General features: G+C 40.0%; 1 protein-coding gene across 4 annotated transcripts in view; it reads left to right on the forward strand.

Moving 5' to 3' along the window:
* C2H7orf25 (chromosome 2 C7orf25 homolog) overlaps window positions 1-21,819 on the forward strand; it is a 35,370-nt gene extending 13,551 nt beyond the window's left edge. The window contains exons 2-5 of one of the 4 annotated variants that reach the window (XR_012157437.1): window positions 5,409-5,538; window positions 9,593-9,629; window positions 12,922-17,077; window positions 17,196-21,819. The gene's annotated coding sequence lies outside the window, so the exon portion shown is untranslated. Of the gene's footprint in view, window positions 1-5,408; window positions 5,539-9,592; window positions 9,671-12,921; window positions 17,078-17,195 lie in introns of all 4 variants that reach the window. The other 3 variants (XR_012157438.1, XR_012157440.1, XR_012157439.1) reach the window with 3 other exon arrangements.
* Window positions 21,820-26,904: the final 5,085 nt, after the last annotated feature.

Below are 26,904 nucleotides of genomic sequence, written 5' to 3' on the forward strand. Positions count from 1 at the left end.
TGCATTGAAATTAACGGAGTTTTACCAGAGAGTAATTTGGCTCTATGCCACTAACATAACACAAATCCTGAGACTGTATTTTCCTTCAGGCCTTGGAACCTATCCTGTGAGTCTATAATGGGTTTGATTTACCTTGTGGTTTTATCGGATCAGCTAGAAACACAGCCAGTAGAACTGAAAGGATCAACATCTTTCTCAGCATGGTTGACTTGGTGCCTTATGTGAAGTGCAAGTGTCAGGAAGCAAGAGGGAAGTTTGCAGTGGCCAGCGGAAAGGGAGTTCAGGTTCTATTTAAAACAATCCCCTGGCCTCCGCCCACTCTAGAATCTTCCCAGAAACAGGACATTGCAAAATAAAATGTCCGGACAGCACGCTCAGAGTTGGGATTTGGGTTTGTCAAGGGCTGTACCATTCTCATTAATCAGTTCCCGCACACTGCCATGGAGAGAGATGACCTTAAACACAAGCTGTGGAAGAAAATTCCAGACTGTTGGGAGTGGCATGGTCATGGAAAAAGCCATAACAAGCTGTAGCAAAACCAATAATGATTTCACCAACTTTGCTTCTGGCATTGTTGGTTTCCCAAGACAAATAAAGCGGTTTCTGTTGAGGTTATTTTAAAATCCTGGTATGACTCTTGACAAATAGAAACTGCTTTGGGGTAGGTGAAAAGCGCAAAGGGTCACTAAAACCTGTTGTACATTTTTTTTTTTTCAGTATTGTAAGACAATTAATTATAGTGTAAGAGTGGTGATGTTTTGGTCAAGGCTGGGATGGGCATTTCATGCTAAATCCTTCTTGTCAGTCATTTATAACTTAAACACGGATCCCTCTGGGCTGAAATTTCTCATACTTTGTCTCAGCCCAAAGCTAAATGTTTTTGGAAAGTTTGAACAAACATCAGCCAGATCCTCAGGTGTGAGGCTGCTCTTTTGCACTTCCACATTGGTGGAATATGACCATAAAGCTGGTGTAACTGACTCTCAGAGGACCATCCCTAATGCAAAGGGGAATCCTCTGGTGGCACAGAGCTGGCTTGCCTTCTGTGGCATTCTCCCATCCCTACTTACAGCATAGAGAACATAACCAGAGGAAAGGTTTAAGATACCTATGTGCTGAGGCAAATCTTCAGCTTCAGTATTGGCCCTTTGGCCAATGTAAATTAGAATAGCATAAAATCTGGTCCTATACAGTCGGCTGTTTCTGAGATAATGTTACTGTGGGCCTGATTCTGACAGTACAGTGGTGTAAATCATGGGTAACTTAATCTGTAAAATCAGTGTAAGGCAGTTCAGAATCATGCTCCTTCATTTAAGAATGTTCTTATCTTTGTACTTCTGAATCCCATTCCTAAATATTGCATCAACTTAGTTTCTCTGTGCTGGTTTTATTTCAAGTTGCTGCCACCTCTAGGGTTTGCCTTAGACAGTGTTCTTCTAATCGGGGGTTTCTGTGGTGCAACACAGACTTTTTTTTTTTATATATATATATATAATTTAGCTTGAGATGAAAAAGAACTGATGTCCATTAACATCTACAACTATGAAGCTACTGCTATAGGCTTCTCTGACTTTACTAGGTTCAGTGTCAGCATCAGTTTGATTGAATTCACATACCTATTTTTAAAATCCCACATGAAGAAACTAGGGCTGTCAATCACAGTTAACTCATGCAATTAACTAAAAAAATTAATTACAATTAAAAAATGTATCTCGATTAATCACACTGTTAAACAATAGAATACCAATTGAAATTTATTAAATACTTTTTGGTGTGTTTCTACATTTTTCAAATATTTCGATTACAGCACAGAATATAAAGTGTACAGTGCTCACTTTATATTATTTTATTACAAATATTTGCTCTGTAAAAATGATAAACAAAAGAAATAGTATTTTGCAGTTCACCTCATAGAAGTACTATAGTGCAATCTCTTTTTTAATTGTGAAAGTCCAATTTATAAATGTAGATTTTTTTTGTTACAAAACTGCCCTCAAAAATAAAACAATGTAAAACTTTAGAGCCTACAAGTCCACTCAGTCCTACTTTTTTGTTCAGCCAATTGCTAAGACAAACAAGTTTATTTATATTTAGGGGAAATAATGCTATCCCCTTATTTACAATATCACCTGAAAGTGAGAACACGTTCCCATAGCACTTTTGTTGTCAGCATTGCAAGTTATTTACATGCCGGATATGCTGAACATTCGTATTCTCCTTCATGCTTTGGCCATCATTCCTCAAGACATGCTTTCATGCTGATGACACTCTTAAAAAAATAATGCATTAATTAAATTTGTGACCGAACTCCTTGGGGGAGAGTTATATGTTTCTTGCTCTCTGTTTTAACTGCAGTCTGCCATATATTTCGTGTTATAGCAGCCTCGGATGATGACCCAGCATGTTTATTTTAAAAACATTTTCACAGCAGATTTGACAAAATGCGAAGAAGGTACCAATGTGAGATTTCTAAAGATAGCTACAGTACTCAACCCAAGGTTTAAGAATCTGAAGTGCCTTCCAAAATCTGAGAGGGACGAGGTTTGGAGCATGCTTTCAGACATCTTAAAAGAGCAATACTTTGATGCGGAAACTACAGAACCCAAAGCACCAAAAAAAAATCAAAAAAAAATCAACCTTTGCCTGGTGGTATCTGACTCAGATGATGAAAATGAACATGAGTCAGTCCGCACTGTTTTGGATCGTTATTGAGCAGAACCCATCATCAGCATGGATGCATGTCCTCTGGAATAGTGATTGAAGCATGAAGGGGCATATGGATCTTTAGCGCATGTGGCATGTAAATATCTTGCAACACCGGCTATAACGGTGCCATGGGTATGTTTGTTCTCTCTTTCAGGTAACATTGTAAACAAGAAGAAGGCAGCATTATCTCCTGCACATGTAAACAAACTTGTTTGTCTGAGCAGTTGGCTGAACAAGAAGTAGGACTGAGTGGACTTGTAGGCTCTAAAGTTTGACTGTTTTATTTTTGAATGCAGTTTTTTTGTGCATAATTCTACATTTGTAAGTTTAACTTTCATGATAAAGAGATTGTATTAAGTGAGTTGAAAAATACTATTTTATTTTTACAGTTCAAATATTTATAAAATAAAATATAAATATAAAGTGAGCACTGTGCACTTTGTTTTCTGGGTTGAAATTGAAATGAATATATTTGAAAATGTGGAAAACATCCAAAAATATTTAAATAAATGGTATTCTGTTACTGTTTTACAATATTCTGTTGTTGTTTTACAGTGCAGTTAATTGTGATTAATTTTTTTAATCATGTGATTAATTGTGATAATTTTTTTTATTACTTGACAGTCCTAGTAGAAACCTAAGCCTTGATGTTTAATATCTCTCTTTAAAATTGTGAAGGAATTTTATTGGCTGATGAAGATTCTGGCTGTATGGAATATCAGTATAACACACAGGTCAGAAATAGATAATTGACTCTAATTAGTGTGGATGTGACTCCTCAAAAAATTTAGCCTAGCTGTTTGTTGTTTTTCCTTAGAAATGTATTCACAATGCATAACTGTCTTTATGGGTGTGATGTACCCAGAATTACAATCCAGACTAATGAGTAGCTGTGTGACAACCCCCCTCTCCCCCATTGCAGGGGCATGCACAAGAAAGAAAGGGGCATGTCTCCCCCGCCCCCATAATCAGGGGCACAGAACTCCTCCAGCCCTGGGGCCGTGGGGCGGGGGAAGGAAGAGCGAGCGAGCCCCTATTGGGCTGGGGGCAGAAGGGGAGGAGGGGTGAGGTGGAGGGAAGGAAGAGCAAACTCCTGCTGGGGGAAGGAGACACAATCAGTTAAATTTTTGTGCATGCCCTTGCTTGCCTTCTAACGTGGGCTACTCTTTACAATGCTTTGCTGCTGTATCTTCCATCTTGGATGCTCACAAACAGTTTCCAGCATGCAAGTCACTCCCATGTGTGTGTGTACACACTGCAGTCTGCCATTCACACATAGGCTCTTACCAGCCTGAATTATACTTCAGATTTTTTCTCCCCAGAAATGTCTGTCCTATACTACCCAGCCCTATCCTCAACAATACAAATTTATATAGGTCTGTTGTTTCATCAATGGAAATAATGTGTACACATCTTGTTACCCCAGATAGAGTTTCCCAAACTCTTCAATTTAAACAGACTGGATTAGGTAAAACAATAAAACAAGTTTATTAACTACAAAGAGAGATTTTAAGTGAATACAAGTACTGAGGCATAAAAGTCAGAAATGGTTACAAGAAAAATAAAGATAAAACAGAACTAATGCCTAACTTAACAAACTGTGTTAAATTCAAAGTAAAGTTTTTTTCACCACATGCTCTCAATACTCTTACTGGCCAAACTTCTTAGGCCAGGACCCCTTACTCTGCGTGCTGGCTGCTTCCTTTGTCCCTTCTTGTGCAGTGAATCGAGAGAGAGAGAGAGGAGAAGGACTGTCTTGGGATGTCTGCCCCTTCTTTTTATACTCCTTGTCCCTCCCTTTGAGAAGCATTTCCATCTGGGAGTAAAGGCGACAGGTGGTCTGTGTGGAAGGGAATGCCATGCTGTTTCTTTGCTAAAATGTAGCTTCTTTTTACCCATTTCCCTTTTCCTGTCAAAGAATGGTCACTTAGAAAGCAATGGTCTTGTTTACACCTGGCTGAGGCATTAGCTTGCCCTTTGTCTCCTTTCCTGCTTGATGACTCTGATATTGCTTAAATGCAAATTAAGCAGAACACACATTGTTTTGTTTGAGACAGACCTGTTTTCCAACTTCTGTTTGGGCAGGGCTGTGGTTTGGAACATGTGTTAACACCACCATACAGTAGCATCTGATAACTTCACATACAATGTGGCCACGCATATTTTATGAGGACAATAATGACCAGCAAATTGAGTTTTCAAATAGTAGCTCACAAGGCACACTTTGTACAAAGATTATTACACTAGAGGACATGGGTATATTCTGTCAAAATGGGGTGATGGGAACACAATGTATTCAGTCCTAAAATGGAATATGATACAGAAAGACCCATTCATCTACAGTGACTTATAAATGTTAGTACACCTTGCCCGGCACTGTCATTCCACTCCCTCTTGAATCCCAAGGTCAGTCTCTCTACAATTCTGAGTAGAGTCTCTCTCTCTCGTATGGGGAATTAATTGAAACACTTCAGGAAACAGAATGTGGGACAATTATTCACAGGATACACTGAGCAGAATCTCACATTCAGTACTAGTGAGATGTTCTCTTGCCTGCTGTCCTAGGATGTCCTAGGAGTGTCATAATCTACAGTAAGTGCATATAGGAGTGAGTGTGGCAGTATGGAATAGAGTTCCTTCATACTCATACTTCATAGAGTGCACCTCAGAATTTCATTTATCTGGGTATTGTCCAACAACAGCTATGTCAACCAGAATGCTCTCACCATGACTTGGGTCAGTCTTCCTGGAAATACATGAATAGCTGGAGCCTTACAGTGGGAGACTTGAAGAGCTTGATCTGTTGAAGTTTATCAAAAAGAAGATTGAGGGGTGAGTTGATTACAATGTGTAAGTACCTTCATGAGGAAAAGATACCAGGTTCTAAAGGGTTCATTAACTTAGAGGAGAAAGGCATAACAAGAACCAATGGCTGGAAGTTAAATCCAGACAAATTCAAATTAGAAATAAAGCACAATTTTTTTAAGAGTGAGAGTGAATAGCCATTGGAATAAACTACCAAAGGATGTGGTAGATTCTCCATTGATTGATATCAAATATGAATTAAAGACTGGCTGCTTCTCTGGGGGATATCCTGTAGTTGAACACAAGTTATTGGGCTTCATACAGGGGTAACTGGGTGAAATTTAATGGCATGTGATATATAGGAGGTCAGACTTAGAGCTGGCCAGGAAAACACATTTCAGTTCTGTGATAATTTGAGAATTTTCAGAGAATTTTCCATCTTAGATTAGGACAAAAAGCCAAAAACTTGAAAATGTTTGCAGAATTGCAATTTTAAAATACTTCATTTTGGAAACAGGAAACCCTAATTATCTCTGTTTGAGGCCCAGGAGGCAAGGTTCAGTCTTGGGCCAGTGACACCTTTTTTATATATAAAAGGATGCTGGCTTTACAGTCTACCACCTTGTGGTTCTGCTGAGGTAGAAAAGCAGATTTATGCCCTGGTTTCCCAGGTTTCTAATAGGACACATGATTTTTAACCTGACATTATGCCTTTAATATATCAAAATGGCCTTTTATTCCTGAAAACTTCAAAATATCTAACAGAGAATCCCATAATGGTTGTTGAGCAGTGAAATGAGCTGATGGCCACCACATGTTCAGGCTGATTGCAGTTCAGTCGAGCAGTATCAAGGAATAGTTGTAAAAAATGATTTACTGAAGCAGACAGCAAGCCACTCTCTAAGGACCAGGAGAAACAGTTCTGACTTTTGGTCCTGGCAGTATTAGTTTGGAAACTTGCCTAGGAGGCCATTTGAGAAATTAGTAAATCAGGAGACTCACATTTGAGATCCATTAGGTTGCACAACATAGAATGCAAACCTGTCTTTAAACCACCCACCGCAGCAGCAAGGACCAGATTTTCTAGAAAGGTGAGGTAAACATGGGATGAGAAGATCTCATTCCTCCCTTGTGAAATGAGGATAGTTTGTCTGCCCCAGGCATCTACTGCAGAGGTAACTATTAAGACTCTGTGAAAGGGGTTTGTGTTGATTGCCTCACAGGTGCTTTAGCTAAGGTCAGATTTCATCCTTTTTGGATTTGTTAATTTTTGTACAGCACCCAAAGAAAATACAAAGTGCTACACAAATGTGAAAATGATCATTTTCTTACGTTATCAATGCCAGCTTTGGACATACAGGCCAGATCTGTGCTGTATTTAAAAAACCCAGTCTTCTCCATAAATAAGGAGATGAGACCATCTTTCCTTTTAAATTAGAGGTTGAACAATGTGGGCCTCTTACCCTTACTTTCCTTAAGATTAGCCACAGCAAAGGAAGGTGATCTAGTTACATCCAAAGAAAACTGAATTTGGATCCACTGGTGTCATTCAAGTAGTCCTTACTCATGAAAGCAGCCTCATTGACTTTAATGGGGATACTTGCATAAGTTGAATGTGTAGGCTCCCCCAGCACCTTTGTTTGAGTAATGTTCACATTGGAGCTTGAAGATACCTTTAATATCTGTCTGACATATAGACATCTGAAGCCACCTTTTCTCCCTTAATTTTATTCATAATTAGTTTCTGATGGCTCTCAACTGTTTTCCATATAATTTATTGTTATTAAAATAATACCTAGAGGCCCCCATCAGGAATTAAGACCCCAGCATGCTAAGAACTGTACACACATACAGTGAAAAGCCAGTCCCTGCTCCAAAGATCTTGCAGCTTTTAAAATAACCTTTTCTATGATTTCAAACATTAGAATGAATACTTCACAGTCCCAAATTTTACCAAGAAAGAGAGACATTTTGCCACCCTTACTCACGTTGAGTAGTGTCTACAGCTGGTAAGAAAATGTTTTATTTTCTTTTTTTCCATAACAACCAGTGAGTTCTTAGCCTTCAGCAGAGACCAGGCATTAATAATCTAAAGAATCCAATATTTACAGTAGCTCTATTAAGTTCACCAGTGTTTTCAGAGTAAGGTACTACTTAATGTGAGCAAGGGTGGCAGAATCTGGCCCTCACTGGTTTTGATAGATTTAACATTTTCCCTAGGGTTTGTGTCCTTTTAAAAAATATTTCTTTTGACGTGTTTGATAATATATAACATATACACATGACCAATGAGACAAGTATTTCATGAAATTGCCTCTAGGCACTTTGACGTGGTCTGACTTACACAAGAAAATGTCAACTTACTTTTTATCCAGCCTCAGTTAAATCAGGTTGTTACAGACCAATGTGATAGAAAACAATAAGCAGATACATTTTTACCATTTGGGGGTGGGATGGCAAACTCTTTTTTTCCCTCCAACTTCTGTCTACTGTGATCCACAGCACTACAAGACATGAAGGTTGGCATTTTAAAACTATTTGGGTGATCAAATCCCTATGGGAAAATTAATGGGAATTGAGCATTCAGATCTTGTAGGTCGCTTTGAAAAATCTCAGAAAGATTACATTTTTATTTAATACCCTCTTCACTAGACTTCAGGTCTAGCTGCCTAGGATTAAGCTGCTTGCCCATTTATCCCCTCCTCTGAGCAGTTGTGGGGAAGGGCAGGGAATAGAGAGTAAATGGGCAAAGCCTTGGCTCCACACCCCCTACTTGATGGCTCTCTTCAACTTCCCATGCCTTTCTCCACTCAAGTCTGTAGAGCTATTTCTCTTCTCTTGTTCTCCATTAGTTAGGATACATGGAGCCCTCCTGAATTTCCAGAGTGGTGGCTTGAAGGCTCTGCCCTTTCTGGATCCTTTATAAATGACTAGGATGCCTTTCTCTTCTCTAGGATCTTTCAGGGTAGCTGGTTGGTCCACTCTCAAATTACCTATGCTAATGTCATCTGGATGGTACATGGCTTGGCTGCTCCCCAGATGTAGAACAGCAGGCTCCCAGAATGCGCCACTGGCCTGTGGTAGGGTCCTAGCCCTTTGAAGATTTTTCCTGACCTTGTTGTTAACCTTTTCTTTTCTTCTTATCTAACTTGCTCCCTTTACACTCATCCTTAAGACAGGAACGTCAAGTGTGAGTGTCTCTTTAACAGCAGGGTATGATGGGGCCCTAATCAACATATAAGAGAGAGTATTACTAGAAGGCACTCACTCAGGTGAAAGTCCTGTTGGAGAAAGGTACTCAATGAACATAGGGCTTAGTTAGGGAAAACAAGTTCTTCTGGTGTACGGTTTGTGGCTAATTTTTTCTTTATTACATTTGTTTTATTTGACTATTAATACCCTGGGATATTTATAATTTTTAAACACCTTGCACCTGTGTATTTTATGCTGAGTTCCAGGACCCTGTTCATTCCATGTAACATGAATCCCGCTGCTTCTGGCCCTTTAAAATTTAAAACATTCCGGGAGTAGGACACTAGATTATTCCAAAATCCATGATTATTAGAACATGACTATTATTCTCCAGTTGTGACCTAACTCTGGCCCTTGAGGTGCAATTCAGAGATCAACAGCACCAGCTAGTTTCCACAAAAAGGTTAGCTTGGATGGTATGTATATGTTAGAGAAGTGGGAGGACAGAAGAGGTAAAGAGAAGACTCCATGGACAAGGGAGGTGATGCCATTCTCTTTAGAGCTTTGCACTTTATAGCAAAATGACCGCTTCACCTTTTGTCCGCCTATCTTAAGGACACTTGTTTTTTGTTTTCTCCAGATCTAAACTCCATGAGGAACATACAATTATAGTTGTAAATGTTCCTAATATTTCATGTTGCAAGCAAGCTCCCAGGAGCTTTGCTCATTTCTTTCTTGGTTTATAAATGATAATGTGTTTAGTCCATTCAGGGAGATTTGAGGCAAATTAAAAGTAGGAGCTAATTGGTTTTGGATGAAGGGCAGGCTGGTTTATATTTAGGGAGTTATAATATGTAACTGTCCATTTTGAATAATATTTTGTGTGCAGTTTCAGGCCAGAGGCTCCAACAGTGGCCAAGTACCAGGTACGTTCATCCAAGGATCTCAAAGTACTTTGCAAAGGCGGGTAAGTATTATTCACATTTAACAGATAAGGATACTGAGGCACAGACAGGTTTGAATGACCACATCTCACTGCCCCCTCAGAGAAGTATAAAGCTAACTTCTTCATTTCAGCTTTTCCAGAGCCACAACAAGGAGGAGGAGGACATGACAGAGTAGGATGTGTGTGCAGGGGTCAGATACCAAATGCCTCTGGGGAAGTGGGGAGGAATTGGTCTGTTTTGGCTGTATAATTATTGGGGCTACCCCATACCCTAACCCCCTAGGATGCCAGTGGCATGCCAGGTGTACTACCACTCAGATGCAATCACTAGTGGTACTTCATCAGCTGGGTCTTGCAAGCACCAGCCCTGGGTCCTAGTAACCTCTCAGACACATGGCTAAGGGACAGGTTATTTTACCAGGGCTAGCAGGAAATGGAAAGTTTGCAAATACCCTAAGTACAGTGGCTTAAACAGGTACAGTTCAAGTGAGAAATAGCAGTGAATGTTTGGGTCTCTGGGCAGTCTAATCAAAACTCAGGGCTCTTCAGGCCCAGTGCCTGGGATGTCCTCTCCAGTTCAGTCTCTATTCAAGCAAATAGGAACTTGTAGGTTTCCAAGCCAGGCTCAGTTAGTATCTCTCATTGGGGCTCCTCTGCACTGGCTCCCTGTCCAGTCACTAATGCTCTCACACAGAGCTGTAATATCTGGCAGTCACAGCCTGTACCATAAGGGCTCTGCATCCATTTCTGACTCCAGGTTCTCTCCAGCTCCCTGCTTGCCATGCAGCCACTGCCTCAGCTTCCCTGCAGCTTCTCTTTTGCCATATGGCCACTGCCTTCTGACAGAACTCATCCACTTCCTGCTTCGGCACCTTTTCCCTTACCTGGCCAGGGGAAAGGGACCTGCAGTGGGAAGGGAACTGATAGGAGTTGTAGACTGATGCTTTGCAGATCCATTATAGCTGTAATCTTTTTTTATAAGGCACTTGCACACTTTGGTAATGGGCTCAGTATAATCTAGCAATTGCCATACTGGATCAAACCATCCTATCCAGTAGCCTGTCTCCAACAGTGGCCAGCTCCAGATGTTTCAGATGAAATCCTGCAGCGTGGCAGTTATGAGATAACCTGACCACAGGGAAAGTTTCCTCCTAATGCTCATTAGCTAGATGTTGCTTTCTGCCCTGAAATATCAGGTTTTTTGTTTCTGATCTTTATTCTTATTCGTTCTTTGCTGCTGTTACTCTGTATGATCTCATTATCCATATAAAAGTCCAACCTTCTTTTGAATCCCACTAAGCTCTTGGCCTCAGTGATATCTAGTGGCAATGAGTTCCACAAACTCATTGTGCATCATATGAAGATGGAATAAATGGCCTAGATAAGTTTAGTAACTGGCCCTTGGTTGCACAGTTAGCAATAGGGTGAGGAATGGAACTCCAAGCCAGAACTTTCAAAATTGGATGCTAGTTAAATTTAGGGTGCCTCAGTTTTTGGTTGCCAAGGGAGACCCTAGGCCTGATTTTCAGAGATATTGAGTACCCACAGTTCCCACTGACTTCATGGCCGCTAGCCTTTGGTCTAGCCAAACTGTGCCTGGCACAGGATCTCAGGTTGGGGGATGGAGAAAGCAAAGGTCACTGAATGCTATCTTTGTGCTTTATGAATGCTATCTTTGTGCTTCATGTTGCCAGGTGCTATTCAACATGAATGAGACTATTAAAATCTGGCCCTTAGTAATTTATATGTTGGCATAACAGTTGTGATTTTTGGATAGCATAGTGATGTACTATTAGTATAGCAATTGTGATCTGTATGAAGGAATACATAATCTTTGGTTTAAACAGCAGGCTCCATATACATGAACAGGATTTACAACATATATTTCCCCCCCTTTCTTGGGAGCAAGTTCAGGTAGCACAATATACTTGTCTGATCTGAATATCAACATTTTATAAGCAGTTTCCATTCTGCTGGATTCTGTCATCCAAGGAAACTGAAAGAGTTAAGAGGAAAGTGTCCCAAATTTTTTTCAGCCCTGCAGCAGAAAGTTCCAAAGATAAAAGCATTTCTCAGCATGAGCAGACTGTGAAATGTAGTTGAAAATTCTTTAATGCCAATTATATTAAGAATTTATTTTCAACTACATTTCACAGTTTGTTCATGCTGAGAGGACCTATTTTCTTTGGAATTTTCAGACTGCAGGGCTGAGTAAAATAGGTAGCTTTCCTTTTAAATAAAGTAGAAAGTACTGGAGTGAGATTATATCTGTCACAGATTATAATATTTATATTTATTCCTCACAAAACCAAAATCCCCCTAGGCATGTCTCGGATTCACATGAGGTCTCTGAGTTCTAGATTTTGCATCTGGGTATATGATTGCTTCAACCGAGAGACGTGCTATGTGCATTTAATACACTACAGCTGTGTTCCACTCCGTCAAATATACATAAAAGACAATCTGAAGCTATCAGCAAGAGAGATAGTTTAGGCAACATGATGAACTGAAAGACTAGTGGATCAACCCATGACATTTGGGTTCAAATTTGGAATTTTTTTCTCCATCTGTGATGAATGTTTATCTCCCTCGCAAAAACACTGTTCCCTCTTGATTAGGAGTTAAGGAGCTTGAGCTAGCTTGATGGCTCTTTCAGAGGTCAACTGTAGCTTATGCTCACTACAGTGGGTCAAGTTCCATCTTTTCTGGAGGGTAGCATTGCTTAAAGCACTGCAAACCCTGACCACTTTGGGCAGCTGTCACCACCCCAAATACCAAGGACACCGACAGCTTTGCACAGCTGAAATTCTTGACAAAAGAGCAATGAAACTACCATGCTTGCCTGCCCAAAACTCCTAGTGACTTCAGTGGGAGTTTTAAGTGTGCAAGGATTCAGGATTCACTCCCAAATGGTTCATTTACTAAACTCTTGGGAGATATCTCATGCAGATACGTGGTCAGAATTTATAATTTAGAATCAGGACTATTCTTCTTAGGCCAAACCTGAAACCCTTTCTCAGTTATATTGGCATAGCTACATTGGTCGGGGGCATGAAAACACCACAGCCCTAACCGACATAGCTATGTTGAAAAACTCCCCACTGTAGATGCAGCTATGTTGATGGGAGAATGCTTCTGATGACGTAGCTAACATCGTTGGATGGAAAAATACCTTCTCCTAGTGTAGTTTGCACCTACACTATAGGGCTATGCCAGCACAGCGTAGACATACCCTCAGTTTTACTTAGTTCTTTTTTAACATCCCCATGTAGATTATCAACAGGATTTGAAGTGAGGACCTTCAGCATCACAGCAGAGGACTAAAAGGAAAAATCCATTAACAGGTAGCCTCTATGGAGATGGTACCTTCTAGTTGGCTAGCCACTAGGGGATGCAGCACACAATTTGCCAGCATGTTATACTTGCTCAAGGAAAATTCCTGAAAACACTTCAGTGGGAATTATGCCAGAATAAGAGCCAAGTAAAGAGTGAATAAGGACTTCAGGATTTGGCCCCTGGTGGATATATGCCCATAACTCCCCTTAATACCAATGAGCATTTTACGCTCACATGGTAGAGTAGACACCTCTAATGTCTAACTACCAACAGAGCCCTTACAAACCTCATTCACAGTTACAGTCAGTGGAAATAGTTGACACTGGGCCCACCTCCTTATAATATTACAAAAAATTATAAACTTTTTCCTTGAAACCTTATTGTTGGACAAATTTGCATTCCAATATAAATGTAGGCCTACCAAATCACACAGAAAGCAGTCTGATAGGGATTTTTTTCCACTTCTGATGTTACACTGACCTCTAGAGGTGCCAGATATTATGTCTTGCTAACCTTTCAGGGTTTTTTTTTTAAGATTCAAATAGAATTATAATAGCCTGACTTACATCTATGAAAGGCATGAAAGGTTGAGTTTGGAATGGCTCCCCATCATTCATGGAGCAGCATATATTACAGCAGATCGTGCAGTGTTAGAGGACTACTTCATTACCTCAGCACATTCAGTCTCTATATAAGATAATAGGCACCTTAGAAATACCCTCTGAGGATACCCTCCCAGAATCTTGACAATGCTTTAAAAATCAAGAGATTTAACATAATCTGCCACATTGTCGTTCATCTACCTTCCAGTTTTCCAGCAAATCAATCAGTAAACCACTGGCTCTTTCCTTTGGCGTTTTTGGTTGGGGAAATGGTAAATTCCTGAGTGGGTACTACATAAGAACAGCCCTACTGGGTCAGACCAAAGGTCCATCTAGCCCAGTATCCTGTCGTCTGACTGGCCAGTGCCAGATGCCCCAGCAGGAATGAACAGAACAGGTAATCATCAAGTGATCCATCCCCTGTCACTCATTCCCAGCTTTTGGCAAACAGAGGCTAGGGACACCATTCCTGCCCATCCTGGCTAATAGCCATTGATGGACCTATCCTCCATGAATTTATCTAGTTCTTTTTTTGAACCCTCTTATGGTCTTGACCTTCACAACATCCTCTGGCAAGGAGTTCCACAGGTTGACTGTGCGTTGTGTGACAAAATACTTCCTTTTACTTGTTTTAAACCTGCTGCCTATTAATTTCATTTTGTGACCCCTAGTTCTTATGTTATGAGAAGTAGTAAACAACACTTCCTTATCTACTTTGTCTACACCAGTCATGATTTTATAGACTTCAATCATATCTCCCTTTAGCTGTCTCTTTTCCAAGCTGAAAAGTCCCAGTCTTATGAATCTCTTCTCATATGGAAGCCATTCCATACCCCTACACTGTCTGAGTTCACAGGGGACTGGGCATGAAAAGTTTAAAAGTGACAAGGAGGGCAATTTGAAGTCCATGCTGGCCTCCTGGTCCCCTGGCTTAGTCTGGCCAAGTGGATCACAAAGGGAGAAAAAGGAAACGGTCTACAGGCGGATGTAGACAATTACATCTCCCAGGCGCCACATGGTGTGTGGATGCCAGGACTGGTGGATGGTGTGTAAAGCGCAACTTCTCTAGATGTCCAGAGACCACTACATCTCCTGGGTGCTGTAGGGTGTATGGAGGCCAGGATTTGTGTACCCTGTCCCATGAAATATGGGGACTTCAACTAATGCCAAAGTCTCCACGTGGGGCAGTTGGAAGTTCCATGCCAACCTCCTAGTCTGGCCCAGCAGTTGGGAAAAAAATTGTATTCACCTGTAAACTGCAAATTTCCTATAGAAATGATCGAAATATGCAACCCTTTGATGCCATTTTTACTTTGTCACTTTTGAGAGTGTAGCCACAGTTTTAAAAAGTGTTGTCCAGGGTGTGGCCACTAGACTTGGACACAGGAGACCTGGATTCTATCCCTTGATCTCCCTCTGACCTGTTGGATGACATCTGGCAACTCACTTCACCGTGAAGTTTAATGTGAAGTACTGTTATTTTAATTTCAGTTAAATCCAGAGATTTCTTGCCATTCCCGTCTTTTCCTAGAATAATGAATTTCCACTTGGCCAGGAACCTAATCAATAGCCACAGCCTCATAGCAATGTTTGCATTGGGGTATTATAGCCCTGTCCATGTTAAAAATATCTTTCTTCCAGCTTGAAAAAATTATTCTCCTAAATAAATGTTGATTTTTGTAATATACAGTCCCAGGCCTGACAATTTTGCCTATTTTTCAGGGAGTGTCTGTCTTTTGCAGGAATTCAATGCTATTCACCCCACAAGGCAGGAAATTTCTTGTAGGGTAAGGCAGGATTTTAGGACTGTATCTGTATGAAACTATTTTGATTTGTATCAACGCTAAAGAACAATAGTTTTGGTTTTGGGGAGCTTCCCACTCTATTGACACTTCCCTCCTAGGACTGCTGATCTGAAAGGCATAATCATCCACAGGTTGTGCTCCTTGGAAATATTTCCTATCAGTTAGGGGATTTGTGAAGTGAAGTAAGAAGAAAAGTAACCACAAGGTACAGTAAGATCTCACTGATTCACTCTGATGACCAGAAGATTCATTGTGCATCACTGAATTTTTGCAGCTTAGTAAGTAAAGACTCAGTCTGACACCCATTGAAATCAAGTATGATAATAGTTCATAAATGATAAATGTTTTGTAGTACAGGCCTGCTCCATCTCCAGCTGAAGACAATAGGAGATTTGCTATTAAATTCAAAGGGTAGTAAGATTGAGCCTATATTTTGCTACACTCATACAATAATATGAGACCTCTCTGCATCAGTATTAAATATCATTGCTGTACTATTAAATCTTTACTTAAAAGTGTGGCTAAGGAGTCATTTTTGTTTGTGAATGCTGAGTTTCTATTGTCCTGCAGCTAACACTTATTTTTGTATTTTTTTTATATAGACTGGCTCCTCTTATACATATTTTTACTATTCAAGCAGTTCTACCTGAGAAGAACTAGAAACGCTTCTGTGTCTGTTATATGTGAATTTGAAATATAAAATACAAGAACGTAGTGGCCTTGTTAAAGAAATACATTTAAAATTTCACAGGCCAGATTTCACAGCACCTGATGCTTAAACACGAAGGCTAGGTTTTTCAAAAGATCCTAAGTGACTACGGTCAATAGGACTTGAGCTTCTAAGACATGTTTAGGTGTTTGAAAATGTCACCCTAAGTCTAGTAATAATTATGTTTGAAATGTATAGCAGGGCTATTCAGCCAAGCTTTGATTCCAGGAAATACAGTTAAATCAAAATCCAGAAGAGGGAGCCCTCTATCAAAATAAGATACTAAACTGAATTATTACCAAAATTCACAGAAGTTTCCACTTTCTTTTCCACCCACTTGTAAACCCCTCTGGATTATTTAGCTTGTCTGACTATACTTAAAAGACTAGCAGCTCACAATTTCTATCTTTAAACAATATTATTCAATATCTGAGAAGCATGCTTGTGATTTTTATCTGTGGCTGGGCATATCAGATGTGGAACCTGGTCCACATAAAAGAAGTTGTTTCCGTTATCCCCAAAAGCGAAACAGTTGTGTGACCTGTATTCAGATTAGTTAGGGAGGAGGTTTCCATTCCATTCCATTCCGAAAGCAGCATGGAAACCTTGGGCCCAATCCTGCTCCCATTGAAGTCAGTGGAACGTTGCCATTGTTTTCAGTAGGAGAAGAAACAGGCCCTTTGTTATAACAGATGATGTTTATGCAGGAATCTCCTTACACCCACTTAAAGTGTTTCAGCTCCCACAATTTGTATCAGAATGAAAAGGTTATTTTGCTGCAGGTATGTGGGGTGTTATTTTTTATGTGTACTGCACTCTCTGTTTAACCATTTCAGTACCACCACTCCCATACATTCATCCTGAGGACCCTACTGTCTGAATGAAGCTGCACTGATTTACTCTCTATCTGGATTTCAGTTGGAATCCATTTGCATGACTCGAGTTTACTTTAAAGATGATGTTCAGCAGGAAAAAAGTAGGTTTGTGTGGTTGTTTTTCTTCTTTATACCAGTTATTTATTTCGTTTATTTATTTTTTTAAACTAATAAATAGCAGGAATGTCAAGTCAAGCGTGGTCTTCTCTTGTTTTGCAGGAAAACTCAATGGACGTCTCAGATGTGGATTTTCAGCTTCCTTTGCCCTTAATCCTACCATTTTTCTCTGTAGTCCGTAAAGTCTTCAAGTAAAAAAAAATAGACAAACCAAAAACAGGGTAAACAAGACCTGAATTTCTAATGCAAAACAAATCTAACAACCATACAACAGGCTGGAAGATATCCCTTTCAGGCAGTGCTTAATTTGTAATGAAAGAGATGCTGGGGCTCAAGCAATTAGGTGCTTTCGTAACTGATGCGGCAAGCCCAGAGATACCGGAGCTCTGAACTGCCAAGCCGAGTGGTGCTGGGGCTCAGTCCTGGCACAAATTAAGTGTGCATTCAGGCTTCTTTTATAAACATCTAGTTCGAAATGAAGGCCGCTCCAGGATTCACAAGGGAGTATAAGCTTCCCAGAATCAGCCACTTAAAGGCATGATTTTGCCCCTGAGGTAAATCCATCTTGCCTGCCTCTCTGGGCTTGTCTTCACTGCTAAAAATTGTCATTTTTTTTACCTCAGGATAAACAACCTGCACCCCCTCCAGGGGATGACCTTAGCGAGTTTACCTCACAATAAAACTGAAATGCCTGGTCTTCATTGTGTTTTTACCTCAGGATAGCTCGTTTGTGTTAGTTACCCTGAGGTAAACATGCACAGTATTTTTGCATGAACACAAAGCCTCTGTGCTGACCGGAGCACTAAGTGCAGCAGAAACAGGACACTTACACTGCTCTAGAGGGCAAAATCTCAGCACCCAAGAATAGGGATTTTGTACTGCCATAGAGCTGGGCAGGGGCAAAGGAATGGCTAGTGGATCCAGGACTATGCAGATCCACTTGCCAAGCCCCCGACTGCTGGAATTAATGTCCCTGGGTCAACTCTGCTACTGTTCTTTAGCTTGTGGTGGGAGGTTTCCATTCCCCATATGCCCCTCCTTCTCCTCCACCCCGCAGTTCATACCACTCAGCACACTTACCAGGGCTGTGTCCTGAGACTATGATTTGTCCCTTGATGTCTATTTGAATTAATGCAGATCCACATTGAATAAGCACTGTAGGCACGACTTTACAAGGGAAATTTATTGATACGGTACATATTATATGGAAAAATCTAAATACAAAAGAAGGAATGAGTCAAAAAGTTTTAAATTGGACCCTAGCAAGTTAAGTTTGCAATATACTTTCCATCAACTTATTCAGTATCCTGTACTTTACTCTGCTGTAAAGTGGTTAATACTAGTTTCCAATATTCTAACCTTATATAGTAAGTGCTTATACATGTAGCAAAGAGAATGAGAGGAGCCACTAAAATAAACATATCTACAGTATTGTATATATGAAGATTTCATTGTGCTTTTAAATATGTGTGTTTCTGATTGCTGTGCTATGTCCGATAAGCATTTTACTGAGGAAAAAACCCCTAATAGTATACTTGGAAGGATGCAGAAGTTGTTGCTAATTGGATCAATAAAGGCTGGCCTTCCAAATTGAGCTATGAAAGGGAAGGAACTGGTGGAACCTCCCATCTTGTCCGACTGCCAGAATGTGAGATTAGGCAGGCAAATTCTCTTCCTCAGGTCCAAGCCTTGAAGGGTGAGATCACCCTAGCAAATTAACCCTTGCTGGAAGGTGTGAGTGGATTGGTAAATTAGATAGCTTTGCACTTCTAGAATAAGGGCTTGAATAGGACCCCAAAGCAATGCACCTTTTGTTTACATTGCTTATGCTTAAACTAGGCGCAAGGGGAAAATAATGGATGATCTAATGGTTTACAAACTATGCTTTCCATTCCAAGCTGAAGAAACTTCATAAAAAAGGCAACACACTCTGTTTTCACACTGACATTTGGTATTTTAATAAAATACAGCCTAATTTTTTTTTAAAAAAAAAGATATAAATCAAATCAATGCTATAACAGAGCTCATGGGATCACTGTATAATGCCCTTAAAATAACCCAGTAATAAATGAAAAAGCCTCCTACTGCCCAAAGACAACCAGTTAACTTCCTTATATAAAGCTGTAGGTCTTTTATTAGGCTACAAAACCATTTCAAACAAATGAAAACCAAATGTGCAAAAAATGTGAGGGGTGTGTGTGTGCGTGTGCGCCAATCCCTTGTACTAAAATAGTATGAGCCCCTGGGCTCTTTAAACTAAGATCTGCCTCAATCACTCCCACTGGCGGGCTTGTACTTTCACGAGTGAATACAGGGCGCATCTTTTTAGAAACATGCTGCATCCTTGTGTTAGTTAGAGGATTTATACATACAGTAACTGTATGGGAGAGATTAAGAAACTGTTCTGTATGGAACTATTCAAAGTAAAGAACCCTGAGATACGCAAAGCATGATGCAACTCAGATTGGCACATGTTGTTCTCCAGCCCAAAATAGTTGCTATTGTAGAAACAGTCTTTTTAAATATTCACGTGCAAAAGCTTTCAACTTGTACTAAATCAATGCCCCATCTGGTACTATTGTGCATTCTTGTACTAAATAGACATGGAGCCAAAAGCAGCCCTGGTGTAAATGATCCTATTGCCATCAATAGGAATTGCTTCTGCTTACAACAGGGCTGAATTTTGCCCACAAACTGCAACTGGTTGCTCTGTGAATATAAATATATATATTATCCTTCTATGAACATACACTTAGCTTATGTCTGGTGTAGGATTCTGCTTTTCAGTGATTGCTTGCAAATTGGAGAACAGTTTTAATGTTTTATTAATAAGAGAGCTTAGTTTCTTTATATTACACCTCTAGGCCCTGCTTCAGCTACCCTTACTTATGTAAGCAGTAACACTGACCTAAGTGGAACTATTCCATGATTAACAGCAGTAGGATTGGGGCCTTAGGCCTTTAGGAATTCTTTTCTGGATGGAAATAAGATAATAACTCCTTGGCAAGGATTCAAGCCAGGCTGCTGTAGCCAAGAGAGTGCAACAATTGGAACAGCAATTAGATATGTTATTATGTGTGACAAGCCTTAATGGGCCAAATATGGGCTTCACTCACTAAGAACCCTGTCTTATGAACACCCTAATTGGGCCCCATTCTATCCAGCTCCTATTTAACTCAATGACTAAACTCTCTTGGATGTCTATCTATCTATGCAAGCTTTCATGTTATGCTCTCACTTGAGTAGCTGAGGCCCGGATCCACAAACCCACACTTAGGCACCTAAACCCCATACTTACACACCTAAATTCTGATTTTGACTCCACTGTGATCCACAAAAACTCCCACTGAACCCTGTAGGCACCTAGGCTCACTTGGTGTTTAAGTTTTCAGGGTAACCATTCCCTCAGCACCTATATTTTTGCCTCTGAGCATGTGTACTGCTGCCTCATTCTAGGTGTCCAGACACCTATCTCCTGCCTAAGCCCCAGAGCTATTAAAAACTAGGGGAAGACAGGCATTCAAAAGCCTATGTCATGTGCGGGGGCTCTTTCCAGTAGGTGAGCTCAGACGTTGCCTACTGGATTGGGTCCCATTTGAAATCACAGAGATGTGGGAAACCCAGGTTCAATTCCACTCTCTGCTAGAGGGGGAGAAGGCATTTGAACAGGGGGGCTCTCATCGCTCAAGAAAGTGGTCCAAAAACTGGGCTAAAAGTTACAACTTGGGCTCCTCCTACTCTGTGATTTTGAATGGGACCTGATTCAGTAGGCAGCCTCTGAGCACATCCGCTGGATCAGGCCCCGTACATGACTTAGGTGGTCAAATGCCTGTCTTCCCCTGGTTCTTGAATCAAACTTAAAAGTTGCAATACCTTAGTCCCATCATGGATCCCACCTTGAGGTCTATGGTAGTAGGACAGAGACACGTTAATTTGCCTCATTCAGGGCTTGATTTTGCACCACTGAAGCCCATGGGAGTTTGGTCAGTGACTTCAGTGTGAACGATCCCTGAATGTGCACTTTGCATGGGACAGGCCATCCTACTGGTGCCTACAGTCAAATAGTTACAGATTTTCTTTAAAATCCCATTGGAAATTCTGTAGGAGCCCTGCCTCATTCACTATGGATATTGCAAGGTGTATGATGATTAAAGTAGGTCTGCAAAAACCCTTCCCTTGTTTACTGTGTATATAAATGAGTTTACTGGTTTCTCTTTGGATTTGCAGACTACTACACAGTAGCAGAAGATATTACATGTGTGTCTAGGGTGGTATAAAAAATATAAAATTAAGTCAATGGGTAAACTAAATATTGCATTTGAGAAATAGTATGTGATCATGCAATTAAAGTCTACACCATAATGCATATGCATAAAGGGGTGCAGTTATATTTTGACACCCAAACGTAACTTGAGCATTTTCTGACTTTTGAGTATTTAACTGTGCTTCCCTTAATGCAGGTGGTGGTGCTTTGTTTGTTTGTTTGTTTGTTTAGGAATATAGATTGTATTTGCCATTTAGTCTTCTGTGGAATGATGTATGACATTTGGTCAAATGCATTTTGCTTTCAGAATAAATTATAAAGTACTTAAGTATATTTCATTACACATTATATTTAATCTCCACGCAAAATGCATTCTGTGTAAATATTGCTTTTTATTATAAGGGCAAATTGTATACTGTCCACGACTGAATTTCATTGTGGGGAGCTATACAATTTGTCTAACCATTCTAAGGAAAAAGATCATCAAATACATATGAGCAACTCTATTGTTGAAATGAATTTTAATCATGTTTATCATCCTTCCAGATACACTGTATAATGGAATTTGATAAATTTCATTCTCTGGATCTCATTCTGATCACTGATTAGAGATTAATGTTACAACATTCCAATGGCAGCAAGCTGGATTCTTGCTCTTAATAAGATGTTGATAATACAGACACCAGTAATTTATCTATTACTTAAGAAAAGTTAAATCAGATCCTATGGAAGGGGGAAAATGAAGTAGGTGAGAAGTAATACATACATGGCCTAAATAATCTAGGTAAGCAGCTGGAGGTCTTCAAGGCCTAATTTAATTACTTCTGGGGAATGGTTTTGTTTTGATCTTGTAAAACAAGATTGAGAGTCAGGAGACTTGGATTCCATACTTGGCTTTCCCACAGACTTTGCTACATGACCCTGGGAAAGTCTCTTAGGACCAACCCTGCACCATGGAAGGTAACAGGAATTTTTCTTCAGTGAAGGAGCCAAATCATACTTTTATTTACACCCCATATTCTTCATAGAAATATTATGATATGAATATGGCATAACTAAGATATGTTTTATGCAAGATGGGTCATGTGCGGTATCATTGAAAAGGTTATGACCTACTAAATGTGTTTATCCAATTTGTATGTATGTATCATTTCTGTGTCTGAAGTTAGGAATATTGACTACATAACAATTACAACTGTGTATTTACTTGGGGGAATGCCCACCAGACAGTAGTGATCATTCAATCAGCCTGAATGAGCCACTTAATAAGGACAATAGAACTTGCATTTTACAGATCTCTCTATACAGCACAAGACAATATTGTTTTGGGGTTTACACTCCAGATGGTGTATGCACTGAAGTGCTGACCATTCCCCTAGTTGAATCCTCCTACACAGAACTGATTTCAGTCTGTGTCTGCAGCTTGGTGTGGCCTTGCCTGGGTGTGTGCTAGAAAGGGGCTTGAGAGCCTGGCACAGCAACCCAATGCAAGGGAAACCCAGGCTGGTCGGACCGCTGGGCTCAGTGGGACCCCAGCACATCTGGTGCTACCCTGAAAGGGAGGTCCAACCTGTCATCCATACCCTTTCTGTGCTCCAGTTCCTTCATATATAAAATTTGGATAACAGCACGTGCCTATCTCACACAGATGTTGCTAATCTAAATCACTTAATATTTGTGGAGTGCATTGGGCACTTCAGATGGACCTTGTTCTTCAGTTCCACCAACATAGGCTTTTGCTACTGGAGCTAACAGAGAACTCCTTAACTGCTAGTTGCAGCAGGTCCCTTATTCTTTGCGTAGGTCAGCCATTATAGGGCAACATCATTATCACACACTCAAAACAGCACACTAGGACTTGAGCCAATGTACATTGAAGTCATGGGAATTCTTATCCTTGACTTCACTAGCTTTTGGATTAGGTTTTGATAGGGTGCTATATACATGCACAAACAAGCAAGATTGAGGAAACCCCATATCAATTCCTGATCTGAATTGACTCCCTTAGGTTACTTTTATGGACCTGGGTCTCCACATCACTTTTGGCTTCAGCCTATCAGCTTTTTATGTTTTTATAAATCGTGTGTGTGTGTTTACATTTAAAAAAATAAACATTAAAACAGCCATGACCATTACAACCTTTGCACCTGTTTGGCTAGGAGCATGCAAGGGTCACCAACCCACCTATGGAGAGAGAAAACAAGAAGAGAAGAGATAGGAATAACAACAAAATAAACAATCTTAAACTGGTATTTGCAGTTTAATCTCACCAGGAGACTGCAATAATACATTTCTACCAATGTGTGGTGCTGCGTGTGACGATAAATCAGCTGTACTCCCAGGCTTAATTATATGGTTCCTTAATGGTGAAGTAACCATTGCTGGGTTTTTTGGGCTACTGGTCTTCAAAGAAACCCCAGAACTCCAAAGAAACATTCCCTTAAGGTAGGAATGTTTCTCTAGTGTGGTAGAAATAGGAATGAGGGGGCCTACCTTTGTAGTATGTACTCTGCAGTGGGTTCCTCCTGTTTCTCACTTGAACTCCTTGTTAGGTTTTAGGAAAAGGTTTGATGTAATTTAGGTTTATTTCTAGGTTAACTCTAATCACTCTGCCTCACATGCCTTCTTTTTCTCACTGGTGGATTGCTCCAGAAGAATGTCACTCCTAGCTTGTAAACAGTCCTAGTTCTAAACTTGCCAAAGCCCAAATGTGGGTGCAAGATGTGACAAAGTTAAAATACCCAAAATGGAGGGATACACAAATTGTATATGCAGGAAACTTAAAATGCTGTGGTATTCATCTGTGTAAACAATGTTTCCTTTAGCCATAGTTTCACAATTTTTTATTTCTGATATAAAGAATGTCCAATAATAAATGTGAGGGGATGACAATTTTGTGAGGTAATATATAACTTTGAGACTAAAATGAGTGATTATTCCTCAAAATGAGGGACACCTGTTTCTGAAAGATATGTGAATAGTATGGGTTTAAATTCTACCTTCAGATAGTCATGCTGAACCTTCATTCTACCTTCAGATAGTCATTCAGATAGTCATGGTGAGTTGCATGTGCGTATCTGGGAGCAGAATTTGGCCCATGATGTCAGAAGACATGCAGACTGTTAAGATTTTGAGGGGATGTTTTTTATCTCTTCTTAATGGGCAAACCCCATGAGAGTTGCAAGATTTCTTGGGAAGGTGATCTAGGACTGTGTCAAAACTTCAAATAGTTATTTGGTTAAACTTTGGGCAAGTCACTTTGAAATATTTGTTAGAAGCTTACTAATTAGGAAGTTGTTATTGATTTATTGTCTGTAATATGGTAGCAGCTAAGACCCCCAATCTGTATTATGGTAGCATCTAGGACGCCCAGTCAAGGATTACAGTCCCATTGTGCTAGGTACTGTATAGTCACAGAACAAAGAAAACAGTACCTACCCTTGAGGGCTCACAGTACAGTTGCTGTGATAGACAGGATATGACAAAAGGACATAACAAACAGACTCCTGTCCTTCCCCACTGTGAGATATCAAAATGAACAGAATTGAGAAGAAAAGAAGACGTGTTGGCCCTTTCTCTTTGCAGTATCTGTGGTGTGGCCACCGCTACTGCTGCTCTTACTGTCTTCCTCATGGACAGTTCTGATGATAGCTCAGCACAGGTTGTGGGAGAATCAGGAGAGGTTACGAAGAAGTGCTTCTACTTCCCCAAGATACTGACTGCTGCCTCTCCCTTTCTTCCTCATGGCCAGTTCATGTCAAACCCTCTCATTAATTTTCCATTTCTGCTTCCTCTGTGATGATTGACTTGTCCTCCCCAGTGCTGGCTTTCTCTGTAATTTTTCTCACTCTTGTGGTATATCGAAAACTGTGTTAAAAATATATGCTATCGCTTTAAATTCACAAGAATTTTCCTGGTCCTGCTTGCAGACTAAGGGGATCTGGGGGAAGCATGTAATCTGGGTCTTTCATCAATCAGCCTGTGAAAAGCCAGCCTAGATCAAGGTGGGGTGAGTTCTTCTGCTCTGCCTTAGGGAGCAGTCTGTTTTTTCTCTCTCTTTTTGGTTCTTGTGTGCTAGGGTTCTAGGTTAAGGGTCTAGATTGTAAGAAATAAATTAATGTTACACTGCAACCTTCCAGAGAGAGTATTTTTATCTAACCTTTCTATTTGTATTCCATGACCATTACAACCTCATTATCTGATACTAAACCCTTCCCTGGCTAACGAGTTAATATTAGGAACTCTGTAAGACTGCAGGTCTGAGATGTGTTTACAGTCTCTAGGAAGTCTGCTTTGTTCTACCAACAAAGTCTGCTTAAGAGCTGGACACAGATATCTCACAGATTTACTGATTATACTAACCTACTACATCAGCAGTATAAGCAAATGAATATTCAGAGTAAGGTCTCAATCCCTCACAGAGTACCCGAATTCACTGAAGTTTTAGAAACAAAATCATTTTATAGAAGATTGTCAACCACCCCCACCCCCCCGCCACCGAGAATTTAATTGTCAATATGTCTTTCTAGAAAATGAGCAACAGCCCTCAGTTCTGATTAAGGGCGGGCTGCAATTCCTGTAAACCTGTTGGCTAAAGTGGCACGCTGCTTCACAGTGTGCTATGATGACTCTACTGTGCCAGAGAATTACCAAAACAGAATTGGAGAAAGTAGATTTGTAAGATTTTTTTCTGGGCAGAGGCCTTGTCTTCATATCTATCTATAAAGAGCCTATTTAACATACTAGTGCTATACAAATAATAAGGTAGTGATGATAAGCAATGCCTAATAAACATATTCTCTGTGTGAGGCTAAAACCATTGGGAATGTATGTCATACAAATATCATGCTATACTCAGGGTCTCTCTCTCTCTATGTGTGTGTGTGTTGTTTTGTTTGAATTTCCAGTGTCTTCTACAGAGCTGAAGCTTTTAGCTTTAGACCTTCTGGCTGTGGTATCCTTCTGAATGTGAACCCATGCTCTGCTGTTTACTAGATTTCAAGTGTAAACTGACCCATTGATCTCCATGGGATGTTGGCTCTAAAGTCTAAACCAATTAAAGTAAACATTGTTAATTATTTTGGTTCATTGTAATAGGAGTATCCGGATAATGTGTGCGATTCAGCATGATTGAAATTACATCCCCTGAAATAGGTTTCAAGATTTAAAGATGCAAATAATAGACTATTCTATCAATATACCTATTTATAGATACAGCCTCTGCATAGGACTGAGCGAAAAAGGTCAGACAAAATCCAGTTTTTCTAGAAGATCTTGAGGGAGGATGAATAATCTCAGGAAGGCAGGGGAAGACTTACTTATTTTTTTCACCACAGTGATAATTATTTAAAACTGTGAAGAAACAAGTTACTATGCCACTTCTTATCGTTTTCATGTGTTTTGACTGAATTTGCTTTGTAAAAAATAATCCTTCAGTTCATCTAGAAACTTCTGGAAAATATAGAGGCAAAAAAAAAAGTCCACAAAATTTGGAAAGCTCTCCTATAGGGTTCCAGTGTGTCTAATTATGAGGCTGACAAACTGTTG

Source organism: Lepidochelys kempii, chromosome 2 (assembly GCF_965140265.1).
Source record: "Lepidochelys kempii isolate rLepKem1 chromosome 2, rLepKem1.hap2, whole genome shotgun sequence".
Taxonomy (NCBI): Eukaryota; Metazoa; Chordata; order Testudines; family Cheloniidae; genus Lepidochelys; species Lepidochelys kempii.